The sequence below is a fragment of the Condylura cristata genome, unplaced genomic scaffold (assembly GCF_000260355.1).
Source record: "Condylura cristata isolate star-nosed mole 26May11 unplaced genomic scaffold, ConCri1.0 scaffold00019, whole genome shotgun sequence".
NCBI classification, from domain to species: domain Eukaryota; kingdom Metazoa; phylum Chordata; class Mammalia; order Eulipotyphla; family Talpidae; genus Condylura; species Condylura cristata.
This window is the reverse complement of record NW_004567120.1, coordinates 7,422,448-7,437,647: the sequence shown is the minus strand read 5'-3', so window position 1 is coordinate 7,437,647 and position 15,200 is coordinate 7,422,448. Positions and strand designations below refer to the sequence as shown.

Here is a 15,200-nt window from a genome sequence, read left to right as displayed (position 1 = left end):
CCAGCATCCTAATCCATACGGTATGACCCTTTGCCTCTCTAGCTCATGTGTTTCAGAAGGAAAATGAAGTTACCAGCACTTCACTGTAGGACTTTCTGTTCCATGTGGAGCATTGCCTTTGCTTTAAGATCTTTCTAATGTTTTACCACAGTGGGAGGGCGAGAGGCAGTGATCATTTTTATGACACTATAAATTTGCAAACAGCTTAGTGGAAGTTAAAGAACAGTAAAATGAGTTAGAGGTTTGTAGGTTTCAGCATAAAACTTTAAAGGGTTAAATAGTTTGGGTTGGATATTCTGTTTTGAGATGATATGAGCCTTACAATTCTTGAATAACAAAGACATCTATTTAAAATTAATTTTGCTAGTAGAATTGACAAACTATTGGAGTTGATATTGGCACTGGAATATATTGGCATTTTGAATTTTGGTTAGTGGAAACAGAACAACTATAACTGACAACTACAACTGATGTTTGACCTAGATTTTTTGATCACTAGTTATGTGAGCTCTTTATCAATCACTTCTTTCTTCTGTAGCCTCAGCCCTTATTCAAAAAATAAGGTATTTGAAGATGATTTTATAGGTCACTTACTACTCTGCCTTATTGCAATTCTGTAGTTTGAGAAATTTCTGCTGTGTTCCATCATCTTATTTTTTTTTTTTTCATTTAAGCATCCTTGTGGTTGAGTGGAACTCAATGACTACCTCTGATAAACTAGAACTTCTGTAAAATTTCTGATAAGCAGAAATGTTATGTGTCACTTCTGGGCCAATGCATCCATTTGCCAGTGTGAGACCCTCCATAAAAGATCTTTCTCTGTTGTATGGCTACCAGTAAATTCAAGATTAAGACTAATCTATCAGTTTTGACCTCTGAAGTATTACCTTGAATAGGATATGACTTCCACAAAAATATATATGCAACATGCATGAACAATAAATATTCATGATGCTAACATACCAAGTTTGGGGACCTTTTTGTTATGGCAATGTATTCTAGCCTATCTTTATTCATGTACTTACTTCCCAAATTATACTGTAAATCTCTAAAGGTAAAATGATGCTGTCTATATCCTTTGCAGATTTTGCCCTCCAACTGAAGGCATTAAACAAACATTATCTTACTTGTAGACTTTCCAGATATTTTTACAGATTCACTGGATTATAGTAAAATAAAATTGCAAATCTAGGGTATAATCACACTTCTACCCATGCATTTATAATTGTAAGACATGGAAAAACCGTATAACAACAGGGTCTGTTTAGAAGAGATGGAAGATAAATGAAAAAGAAATAGTTTCTAAGACTATAAAGTATAAATAGCCAGCTGTTCTACCCCAGATAGTGTCCAGTAGTCCAAACCAAAAGCTTCTTGTGCAAGATGGCATTGTCCCTTTGATGAGAGCCTGAAACTGGTGGCATGCCAATAAGTAGTAGACCAGGACCCAACTCACAGTTGCAGCTCAAGGTAATCACAAGTGATGCTGCTAGGGCAGAACCACAGCAGTTAACAATACCTTTCCAGAGGGTGGACCAGACATTGATAAAGGCAACAGCAACAGGAGGTGTTGGTGGACATGTTGGAGGCAGGACTGGCAGTCAGACAGAGCTACTGGAGGATCAGATGTGTGGGTAGCTCTCAGAAGTGACCAGATGCAGGCCAGCAGCAGAATTACTACTGGTCAGAAGGTGGTAAAAGAGAAGATCAGACACCAGGAAGCACAGTGCCTAAGCCAATAGTAGCTTAGCACTGTTTGCTTGCTGGCAGGTGATAATAAGGATCAAATGTGCTGGTCACGTCAGAGTAGGGAGCAGCAGTCCACAATAAGAAGCAATGAAGCAAAGTTCTTAAGGGTGGATCCGAGATCTAAGAGATCTGAAAGCTGGAACCACGGGTTTTCCCAGGGTAGAGTGTCTTGATGAGTCAGTGTCAGGAGAGCATGTCTCTAGTCGTCTGCTATTCTGCTTTTTATGGTTTTAAGAGTCCATGGACTTCAAACTTGATTGGCACGTTTTCAAAACTGGCTTTGATTTCAAAACTTGATTGGCGCCATTGTGAGTGCAAACTTTATTGGCAAGTTTTCAAAATTGCCAGAGGATTCTAAATGTGATTCCCTCTGCTACATTATGGAAACAGGAGGCATGGGACTTCTCTTACAAGAGGGGTCTTACAAGAAGAGGTAAGATGACACAAGCTATGCAACAGCTATCATCTGACAGATTCCGGGTAGCTCGGGAAAAGCTCTGAAAAATCAGAATTTCCACTACTAACTTATGTTATGACCTCCTTTTTTTGGTATAATCATAATATCAAAAAATATTGTAGCAACATCAGTTTGTAACTGGATTGCCTTAGATCTAAATTGGCTACCTGGCCTGGGCAAAGTACAAGCTGAGCTGCTCCTGGGCAGGAAAATTCCTTTGACTGAAGACAAAAGGTAAGCTCTTGGAGAGATAAGATCCCGGAGCATCAAGGCTCCTGGAAAGCTTCCTTGGTCTTTTGACAAAAAGCAATTCTTAGATAACTCTCAGGGCATAAGGACCCATGGACAATTTCCTAACACTATCAACACAGGTTTTGCTTAATACATAACTATGTGACGTCTTCTTAATTTACTCTTTTCCTAAAACAAACACTAGCTACTCTCTGCTAACCTTAAGTTAGCCATTAGCTTCTCTTTAGACTATCACTGAGGACTCTGCTAACACAATTTATTCCTTTCCTAGGGACTCCTAAATCCTTTGCTAACAGCTCATCCTTTCCCAGACCCTGATCCTTTAAAGTCATAGTTAAACCTCCTTATACATGAAAGTTATCACAAAGATGTATAGTATAGTGTGCCATAAAGTAGCAGGAAGAGGATGCATTGTTCCCCTCTTCCTTTAGAACTTTTATGCGGATTTCTTATTAACTTACCTGTGCATTATTGTAACTAAATTTTGCTACACGGTATAAATAAAGACCTGCAAAAAGATGACCAGGAAGACTTGCACCCAACTCCGACACCAGTGTCTTCCTCGCTCCCCTTTCCCCTTTTTTAGGAATCTCCCCAGGCCGATGCCTTCCCACCTTAGGGTCCTGCCTGTCTTGCCTCCAGACACCTCAATAGTTGGAGCTGGTCTCCAACAGTAAGACTTATTTTAAAATTTTCTCTTTTTTTTCAAAGCTAATAAGATTAGTAGTTAATTAGACATACACAGACTTCTATTAAACCACAATAAAATATCAAGCATTTGAAAATTGTGTGATACAGTTGACAGCCACACCACCCTGAATGTTCTTGATCTTGTCTGAAAATTGTATCATAATATTTTATTTCTAGTTACACTAATCAAAGTATTTGCAATTAATAGGTGAACTTTGTCAGTAATGTATACATTTTGGTCAAAATAAGTAAATTATTTACCAAGTTGATAAACAACTTAGAGATTTAATTATGTAAAACACACTTACTACATGAGAATGTTCTACAATTCTATGGATATATTAGCAAGAAAGGTATGCATAGGGTTGTTATTAAATAAATTATAATTAATCTATTTGAAAAGTAAGTAGAAATTATGTGTAAGGTAGTTAGATAACCTATATTTATCTAGAAAAAAGTAATAAAAATATTGAAATCCAAATAGGGAAGTAAGTAAAACTATCACTATTTGCAAACAATATAATAATATACATAGAGAAAAACTAATTAAAATGATTAGCCAATAGAAGGATACAAAATCAACACACAAAAATCAGTAGCATTTGTATATGCAGACAATCAAACTGAAGAAAAAAATTAAGAAAACCATCTCATTTACAGTTGAAATCTCCCCCCAAAATCAAATACTTTGAAATAAAAACCAAGGCGGTAAGTAACCTATACAAAGAAAAATATAAAACATTGTTTAAAAAAATAGAAGAAGACACAAAAAAATGGAAAGACATCCCCTGCTCATGGATTGGAATAATTAACATTATCAAAACAGTCATTCTACCAAAAGCAATTTAGAGATTCAGCACTATTCTAGTAAAAATCTCAATGACATTCTTCAAAGAAATAGAACAAATATTGATGGTCAGATGGAGCCATAAAAAAACTCGAATAACCAATGCTTTTCTGCATAAAAAGAATATGAGTGTAGTGGTCACAATCTCAGACTTCAAACTATACGAACTACAAAGCCATAATAACTAAAAGAACATAATGTTGGAACAAAAATACAGACCAATGAAATTGAATAGAAAAGAGAGAAATAAAGCCACACATATATCGACAACTAATCTTTGACAATGAAGCAAGGAATATGCAAGAGAGCAGGACAGTTTTTCAATAAATGGTGTTGGGAAAACTGCTAAACTACTACCTCACACCATTTACAAAAATGAACTCAAACTGGATAAAATAAATCTGGACTTAACACCTAAAACAATAAAATATGTAGAAGAAAATATAGGCAAATCACTACATGACATACATCTCAGTAACATCTTTAAGGACACATACCCCAAAGCAAAGAAAGTGAAGGAAAAGATAAACAGCTGGGATTACATCAAACTAAAAACTTCTGTATAGTAAATGAGACATTAACCAAAACAGAGACACCCTGCTAACTGAGAGAAGTTTTTTGCCCACAATACTACTGATAAGGGACTGATCTGCAATAAAACAAAACAAACAAGACATTCAAAAAAGCAAAATAAGCAAGCCATTCAAAAATGGGCAGAAAAGCTAAAAAGACACTTTTCAAAGAGGAAATGCAAATGGCCAACAGGTATATGAAAAATGTGCAACATCACTACTAATCAGGGAAATGAAAATCAAAACCACAATAGGATACCACCTTATACCAGTGAGAATGGCACATATTAAAAAACAGGAAACAACAAGTGTTGGTGAGGATGTGGAGAAAAAGAACTCTCCTACACTGCTTGTGGGAATGCAAGCTGGTCCAACCACTGTAGAAAGCTGTGTGGAGGTTCTTCAAACTACTAAAAATGAAGCTTCAATATGACCCGGCATTTCCACTCCTAGAATCTACCCAAAGGACACAAAAACATGAGTTCAAAAGGATGCCTGCACCCTTATGTTTATTGCAGCACTTTTTACAATAGGTAAGAGATGGAGCAGCCCAAATGTCCAAAAGTAGATTACTGGATCAAAAAGATGTTGTATATATACACAATGGAATATTATTCAGCAATAAAGAGAAACTCATTTCATTCACAAGTTGGATGGAGCTAGAAGGAATTAAGCTTAGTGAAATAAGTCAGAAGGGGAAAAAAAATATCAGGTGGTTTCACTTACAGGAGGAATACAGGGCAACCAAAGAAGGGATCAGGGAAAGAAAATAATTACAATACATAAAAATAAAACAAAACTAACAGGCAATATAAGTCAGAGACATTCTGCAGAGGATGGGGAGGAGAGGGATGAAAACAGAGGAGGGAATGTTTTCTTACACAAGGAACTATGGTGATGGTGCATGGATGAATTGGCAGAGGTAATTCTATGGGAACTACACCTGAGAAAAGAAAGCTAACACTGTACAAAAATGAACAATGATATAAAATATATATAAATAAATAAATTATTAAAAAATATATGAGGGCCCACTCTGGTGGTGCAACAGGTTAAAGCACAGCATAGCAAGCTAACTGCAGCCGCTTCAGCAGGAGTTCAATCCTTGGCCAAGAGGGTGACCACATGATGCTGCAGAACTCTCCTGTCTTGCCCGCCCACTACTCCACTCAGAAGTGCACTTCGTCAATCTACCTGTTCTGCTTCCCACTCTGTCTCTGGTGAATCTTCTCACCATCCCTGTACCCCTGGCCAGAAGCCCAGTTCTATATGCATAAATACATACAATCTTTAAAAGAATAAAAATATATTGAACTCACAAAATGTATCTACAACCAGTGATTAAGTCTATATAATGTGACACAGTTAGATTGTCCCTGCCCCTGCCCCTGCCCCTTGCCATGGGCGGTTCATTTACTGCTTGTTTTCATCAACTACTTATTACTTTACATAAGAATTATCGTGATGTTTAACATTACAAGAAGTACACCAAGCTGCCCAGCAATAGAGAATAATTATCGTGACGATGGAAGTACACCAAGCTGTCCAGCAACACAGAATAAAATGAATTAAAATCATCAAACCTATGCAAAAATACGCTGATTGATATAGGAAGATGTTTAATCATTACTAATTGGAAAAAGCAGTTAACAAACTGATACATAACTGTATACTAATTGTGTTTTAAATGGTTATCTATAGGAGCCTCCCTGTTGGCACAGGGATTAAAGAGCGCTACCAAGCTATCACCAGCCACTGCAAGGGCAAGTTGGATCTCCAGCCAGCCAGGGAGCTAACTCACTGGGCACTGCAGACCTTTCCTGTCTGTTCTGCTCCCCTCCCCCTCTCTCTGATGAGTTCTCTCACCCCCTTCCTTCTATGTATGAATACATAAATCTTTTTTAAAAAAGGTTAAATATATAGTCATAGAAAAATTGGGAACAATCTGAGATATCATCTGCATTTTTTCTCTAGGTAGAGTTTTTATGGTTTTGGCCTATATTCCAATATTACATATTTTTAGAGGGCAGGTATGGGAAAACTAAATTTGCTCACAACCTGGCTCTGTCCACTTCTACAAAAGTTTGTACAGATAATGTCCATTATGTTTAGTTGTTGTTTTTTGCTGTTTATTCACTTATTTCTTTTTTCTTTGGCAAATATTTGGTGCATGTGTACAGCTCATTACCCAGAAACTGTTTAAGCAACGGGAATAAAGGTTATCTTGGCGTGGTTAAAACTACTCAGTCTGGCTTGAGTGACTATTCTGCCACTTAATAACTGTCATTTGGACAGGTTACAACCAGTTATTTTCCAAGTGTCATTTGGACATATACTTATTTTTCCCCCCTTGATGTAATAACTGATTACTTTTCTTAAAAGAGTCTTATCATCATTGTGCTTTCCTCAAGAAATTGTGGTCACCAAAATGACAGAGATGAGAAGACTGTAGTCCTTGTAAGGTATGTCATCTTGAAGACAGACTTTAACTGATGTTGATTTCAGTTTTCCAAATTGAAAAATGAAAGTGTTGGGCTATATTGTATTTAAGGACCTTTCAATTCCAAATCTTAATGATTGTAAGATTTTGCTTGTCCTTTGAGTAGAGGTAGAGAAATTAAGCCACTAGACAAATTTAGAGTGAAAACATGTGTCTCTGAATTTTTAATTATCAGTTATACCTTTAGGTAAATTACATCCTATAATGTCAAGATTTTTGGATTACTGACTTGTAAACGCAGGCTTACTCACAGTATTCTGAGTCAGTTGTTACTACACAATTAATGAAATGTGTATAATATAAAACTTTATGTAGTTAGGAAGGTGGTCTACTAAATATTAAAAAATAAAATAAAAGCAATCTAAGTAACTTTGTTCTTATAATGCTTTAACAATTTGCAGTTTTATTTATAGTATTCCATGTCACTGATTACTTCTAATAATATGTATTTAAAGAAGTAAGTAGACCTTTGCTTATATATATAACTGTCCCTCCCTTGTGAATCTGATAAAAATTTCAATACCCTTAAGTCCTGGTGGATGGAATTGTTTGATTTTTGAAGGCCTGCAATGCCACCTTGTGGATAAATGATGGCAACAGTAAACTACATGATTTTCTTTCTTTCTTTTTTTTTTTTTTTCTCATATATTACCTGAGAAATATGCCATGTATTGTTACTGGTCAAATATCAATTTGAGGTTTGGTTTCCTGGACCAAAAATAATATTAGAATAAATGTCATCTTTGTATGACTGCTGGTTTTTGTTATTCCTATGAAATCTCTCAGTAATTCCTATGCATGAGAACCAAGAATTTCTTGCTTTGAAGATAGTTATATACTACACATATACATGTTATTATTTGTAAGTAACTTTAGGATCAAATTTGAAATCTTTACATTGACATGATACATTTCATATCCTAACTGAATTCCCACTAAAACATCTAAACATGCTGCATAAAATTTTTAAAATATAAATTAATGAATGGAAATTAAGATAAACAGTGAGTTTAAATGTATAGTGAAAAACCCAGAGAACATATTTGGATATTAAAATAATGTTCACCTTAAAGACATTTGCTAAAGCAAGAAATTTGGATTTTCATATTCCTGTAAGGTTATGGATAAGAATAGGGCACTAAAGATAAATTAAGGAGCTATTACAGTAAGGAATTTTAATTAGATACTCAAGGAAAAGAAGAGAATAAATCCAAACATAATGAAAGCAAAAAAATATCATTGTATATAATACCACTAGGTGAAAATTGCTATTGGACACACAATGACTGTATTATCCAAATTTTCTGTAAATCTAAAACTATTTGAAAATACAGCATTCGTTTCTTAAAAGTAATAGATGACTTTGAAAACATAATCGGGATAGTCGATATTTGAAAAAAATCTTCTTTGAATTAGAATACATAGTAAATAAAAGGTCCAGGATAGTCAAAGAAATTCTGATAAAATGAGGACGAATGGAGATAATCAAATTTCCAGATTTCAACCTATACTATAAAGCTTTATTAATAAAACAATATGATACAGAATAAAAATTGACACACAGACTAATGGAATAAAATTGACAACTCAGAAATAAACCCACAGTTATGGGACAGTTAATCTAGATCAAGAAACCAGTAGTATATATTTGAAAAAGTGAAGTCAAATCTTATTGGTAAAAATGGACAATCACATGCAAAAGTAATTAAACTAGATCACTAGTCACACAATATGTAAAAACTAACTCAAAACGGATTACAGACTTGGATGTAAGACCTGAAATCACACAATGCATAGAAATAAGCATGGGCAAAACACGCCACAGAATTGACTTCACAGATGTCTTTGAGAACTCATCAAGGGAAACAAACCAAACCAAAACAAACAACAAATGGGACTACATCAAACTAAAATGCTTTTCCACAGAGTAAGTACCTATCATTAAAATGAAACAACACACCATTGAATGGGAGAAAATGTTTGCATATCATAAATTTGAGAAAGAGTTCATATCCAAGATCAAGCAAAAACTCACAAAGCAAAAAAAGTCCAATCATCAAATGAGTAGAAATGTTAGGCATTCAGATGGACAACAGGCAAATGGAAAAAATGTTCATCATCACATAGGGAAAATATAAATAAAAACTACAGAGGGATACTATTTCACACCTGTATCAATGACCATATTATAAACAGAAGTAAGAATTGTTGTTGATGGTATCAAGAAAAAAATGTCTTATTCACTGTTGATGGAAATGTAGCTCCTGTGGAAAATAGTATGGAAATTTCTCTAACCATTAAAAATAGATCTGGCATGTGAACCAACTATTCCACTCCTAGGTATCTACTCAAAAAAATGCAAAAACCAAACCAACCAAATAAAACACTATTTTTGAAAGGATACATATATTCCTATGTTCACTGAACATTACTCACAGTAACCAAGTTGTGGAAACAACCTAAGTATGGGAGAAGAGATGAGTAGATTAAGTAGATGTGGCATATTATACATATGGGGATTACTATGCAGCTATGATAAAGGTGAGCGGTTGCCATTTTCAACGACAGAATTGAATGGCATTATGTTAAGTGAAATAAGTCAGAAAAGAATATGAATTATCAGGTGATTTCACTCATACGTGGAGTATAAATAAACTAAGCAAAGGGCCAGAAAATGCTAATAATTAACAAACCTTACAAATCTGACTGTGAATTTGAGGCTACCAGATTGTGAGGGAAAAGTGGAGAGCAAAGTCGGTGGGGAGGGAGTCCAATGGACTATGTAGGTGGAAAATAGGTGCCTTGGTGGTGGGTGTGGTGTGGTGACATACAACCAAGGAGGTGTGAACAAATACTTCTAAATCCTATGGAGTATTATCAACCAATTTCATATTTATATAAAAATGTCTATAAAATATGGCATTATTGAGATATAATTTATAAAGCATTAAGTTCATTATTTTAAAATATGTAACAATTTGGTGGGAAATTTCTTCACCTTATTTGAATTATGCTTATTTTTATCTTTTTGTGTCTTTGAGAATCTTTTCTTTTTGTTTGTCTAAGCTATATTTTGATTAATAGTAGATCATTGACTCCACAGTATGTTTCAAATTCTGCTTTGACCCGCTGTTTTAACTGTAGTGTTAGTTACCTTCCTCTTCTGTAAGTAGTTTATCCTGTACTTGTAATAATATATGGAGGTTTGATTGATTTTGATTCCATTTTAAACAAGAAAAAAAAAAACTCCCATGTGCTTCTACACATTCCACTTTGCATAGTGAGACAACTGTCAGGTTGAGTCACTTTTAATGATTGTCTAGAAGGTTCAGGCTACATAGACATAATGACTCTATTTTAGAGTTTCCTGGCGAACTTTTACCTAAACATCTTAGAATTCAGAAAATCACTATTATACATACTGTGTTCCATCCAAAACTGAAGATGCTGAAATAGTGAGAGCTGTTTACCTCAGATGCGCGTGCTGTCAGTGTCTTGTCTGTGAATTTGACTCCACTTATCAGATGTATTCCCATGATAGATGTTTGAAATGGACACATAAACTATTTAACTTCAAGTTTGGTAGCTGAAGGTAGCCAGCATAGTCGACATAATAGACTCCTTCAGTGTTTAAATAGTCATCATCAATATCATGAATCTCAAGAAGCAGTTAAAGGCCCTAACCTCTGGATCATAACTGGATAGTATGTTTCCTAAGCTAAGAACTCTTGTCTGGTTTTTACCATCTTTCCCTTCCTTATTGTGGTATCTGTTCTCCTAGTGAAGTAGTTGAGCAGGGTTCTTCCATGAATTGTTCTGGAAGATCTAGCTTCTTGCTAAATTTTCCTGCTCTTCCAAAAGGATTTGAAAGTTTATATATCATTGCTTGAATCACTTTCAGATTAAAATATCTAGAGTATTTTATTTTCTCTGAAACTGTACCTTGACTAATGCAAACTGGGGTGAACAGCAAGAACATAATATTGAGTAGGAGAAAAAATTGCTTCTGGGCCTTTTGAGCAGGTGGTGGCCAGGAGGGGGGCGTGGGGTGAGGCAGGCACTCTTTCTTTTCCTCTTGGAAGATATTTTAGCACAGGTTTTCTCCTCATTTCACTCATCCTTACCTCCCAAATTTCCTCCCCCTCATCACCGACCTTCACAATGGTGTCTGCGGATTACTTGATGGTAATTTTTGGGATCATTCTGGGGCCACCAAGCTGGATTCAGATGAGAAGGAGCTGATTCTGTTCTTTTGGAAACAGAAACTATGATTGATGCCAAAAACCTGTCCTGGGTTCCTCAGTGGACCAAGCCCTCCGACAGTTTAACCAGCCAGTGAGCAATGAACTGAATACTGGAGTCAGAACTTTCTTCTGTCGGTACTGACCGGCATCTTCATGTCAGGCATGACCTGCATCATATGTTTCCAAGAAGAATGTATTATTACCTGAAAGCTTCTACTCCGAATAATTCAAGAGGTGTTGTCCTTGTTAAGTTTATTCTTACAGCAGTGACAAGAGTATTTACATTTTGAAGAGGAAATTAAGCTCAGTTTCCTGGTATAGAACCTCTCAGATTGAAGATACTGGGAATATCAGTGTAGCAATGATTTCAGAGCTTTATAATATTAGGTTTTCAGATCCAGAGAGAGCAAATTACAAATCTGAAAGTGGCACTTGCAGCAAGATGGAACTTATTAATGACAATAGCATTGTCAGAACTCGAGGCTTACCGGGGCAAACTTCAGATCAAGATACTGCCCTATTTTTCAAAGGACTCAATATCACCAAGAGAGGTGCCTCCACTATGTTTGAATGCCCAGAGTCAAAGAAACGGTGAAGGTTTGGTTAGATTTTCTTTTTTTAGGATTTATTTATTTACTCATACAGAACTGGGGTACAAGCCAGAGATGCGGTGGGCGAGAGGCTTCACCAGAGACAGAGTGGGGAGCAGAACAGGCAGATGGACGAAGTACACTGCTGAGGGGAGCAGCGGGCGGGTCAGGAGAGGTTTGCCTTGTCATGTGGATCTCCTCCGGGGCAGGCGGAGATCGAACTCATGCGGAAGTGGCTTTAGCTTCTTAGTGCTGTGCTTTAACCCGCTGCGCCACCAAGGAGGGCCCTTTGGTTAGATTTTTAATTGAAAAGCACCGAGACCTAAAACTAGAGGCATAAACATCACCTGGGAATCATGCACATTGAGGTTTACAAAGCAACAGGTGATGGTTTTCTTAAAGTTGCCGGTGTTATCATGCCTTTTGTAGCAACATGGATGGAGCTGGAAGGGATCATGGTTAGTGAAATAAGCCAGAAAGAAAAAGAAAAGTACCAGATGGTTTCACTCATAGCAGGAACATAAAGGACCAGGGGGAAAAAATAATGATAATAAACAACTATATACCAGAGACATTTTACGGGGGTGAAGTGGGGATGGGATCAAAAATGGGGGGAGGGAGTGCACAGGACTATGGTGATGACACACAGGTGATTTGGTGATGGGAAGCCCACGGGGATTACAAATGAGATGGTAAAAGGCACAAAATGATGTGAACATGAACTGTTATAATAAATTAAAAACAATTTGCTGGTGTTACATCCAATGAAGTAGCCCAATTACTATCCAAGGAAATTCAAATCATTGTCCATATATGGGGGCCCCCTTTCACTGCCACAGATGGCAAAGTAGTAGCCTTTGGACAGCATTCCCACTAATGGGAGTGAGAGGACAACCTCTTTGTTACCCGCCCAGCCCAGAGGCCAACAAGGGGTGCTTTCATCCTCTTTGCTTGTGAGGACCATGCATAGAACACACTAGGGAAACATAAGGACTTGTTGGACAAAAGGTACATTGAAGTCTTCGGGAGCACAACAGCTGGAATAATTCTTCTTGCCCCTCTCATTCCACTTCCAACTATCCCATTATTCCAGCACTCCCTCAGCAAATCTTGCCCCCAACAAATGTTAGAGACTATATGCCTCGTTCTTGTATGTACAGTCACAACTGAGGCCATCCTGGAATTCTTGGGGTAGTTCTTTACAGATATTTGAGCTCCAGGTGTTCAAATGGTATTGAGTCTCCAGGGCTGCCATTCATGAGATGCCTTTATCCAGATAAAGTCCAGAAAGAGCATTTATGACTGCATGGATGTGTCTTAATAAAGAAAATGAAGAATACATACGTTAAAGTCTTTCCATGTTCTACTGAAGAGATAAAGCTTGTGTCACTGGGGGGTACTTCAAATCAAAATGGGTTACTTGCATAGCCATGGAAGGCACCATGCCTCTCGCCACACTCCTACACATGTCCAGCTCCTGCAGCAGTTGTTTCTACTGAAGCAACCATTCATCTGCCCTCTGTGCTTCAGAACCCAGGAGTGCTGCAGCCCTGCACAGCATCCCACCCAGCAGGCACTCAGCTCTTCGAGAATCCCATGGCTCACCTGCAGTATTTGAAAGATACGTGGTGATTCTGAAACTGTCAGACCAGAGACAACTTCTAGCAACTCTAGGGCAACTTTGGCTCCACTCAAGCAGCATATTTACAGCAGACGTGACTGGACAGTGGGACTGTGCCTTATCTTTTGGTTAAATGAAAAATTTGAGTCAGTGAAGCCAAATATTCATGGCAAGTGGCATGCCAGTCTCCTTGCTGATTTGCAAATAGGCATTTCAATTGTGAATTTGAAATCAGATGTTTCTATCACTTCTAGCTAATGTGGCATCATAGATGTTTCTTAAATATAAAGTCTTGAAAAAACAGCAGTTGTCTACCAGCTCCACCAGGAACTGTGCATAGAAGCTTAATTTTTGTGCGTTCTCACCCTTTCCATTCTGTCTATCTTCTGCACACTCATACCTTCTTGCTTACTAATTATTGAAGATAGGTTCTGTAATTCTTAAACCACAAACAAAAGATAATGCTAAAATTTTTCCAGTCTCTTGATCAACATTATGTCTTAGAGTTAAAAGTCATGAAAATAATTATTAAAAATACATTGGAATATATTAAATGAAACTGTATCCTTCACAAAACATACATAGTTTAAAAGTTTGATCTTTTTCTCAGCAGGTACCCGTTGTCAATAAGAGTGACCCAGGGGCCAAAGCAAGAAATGAATAGTGAAGCTGTAATGTTGTTAGTAATTTCTATTTGGAACTGTAACTGAATATTGTGACTTTATATGTAATTTACAATGTGCTTTTGCTGTTACCGATGGTTTGGGCTTTAGTAAGAGAAATTCCATAGCTTTTAATATCACAAAAATGAGAATATTTGAACAGTGAATTCTAGAAAACAATATATATACTAATGGAATGAAAACTTGTATATGTTAAAATAGCCTAAAATATTTTTCTCTAATGCCTTGACTGTCAATCAAATCTTCTAAAAGAATAGGATTATAGTCAGTGTGCTGGACTGAGAAGGTAAACACTAATGTGGTTAGATCAGGTATTGATGTCAGTGTTTGGCACTGTAAGCTGTATTTATACTATGAATGTGCAATATTAGACACTAACTACTAGTACTGCTACCACATGCAACCCCAAGAGGAAAACAAAATTTTTCATTAAATGCATATTTCTTTAAATTACTAATATTCTCCTTTGCTTAGCAGCAATGCCATGCAGATTTGTGTAGCTGCTGTCTTTATTTACTTGAATTATTTTGATTAACACTTTGATGAAAAGCTAAGCATTCCCTCTTCATCTGGCCATCAACGTCCTTCTAGTTGCAGTAGGAAGAAAATAAAAAACGAAAAACATTTTTATCAAAATTCATAATTGGCTTTTAAAATCAGAAAAAATGTTCTTTAAGGTAGATGCCTTAAGATGCTATCTGCCCTGCTAAAGTAGAATCACAGATACAGCGAGACTAGATAATACTAAAATATTGCTGAGTTATTGTAGAAATGTTACATTCAATAGTAAAACTCATCTGTTAAATCTCAGAAAAGAAAAAAAAAAGATGCCAAATATCTGAATATACACAGTAATTCCCTGAATATGAGGTTTCATTTCATTAAAAACTAAGCAATTTGTTAGAGATATTATTAAGCATGATAAATCTATCAAATGATAAACAAATTTTAAGATGGCTCTGATTCTGAGGGAAGAAATAAGATTCAACTCGGGC

The 15,200-nt window shown here is 36.3% G+C and overlaps 1 pseudogene; it reads left to right on the top strand.

The window, feature by feature from the left end:
- Positions 1 to 1,422: 1,422 nt before the first annotated feature.
- Positions 1,423 to 13,533, top strand: LOC101619540 (annotated as a pseudogene).
- Positions 13,534 to 15,200: the final 1,667 nt, after the last annotated feature.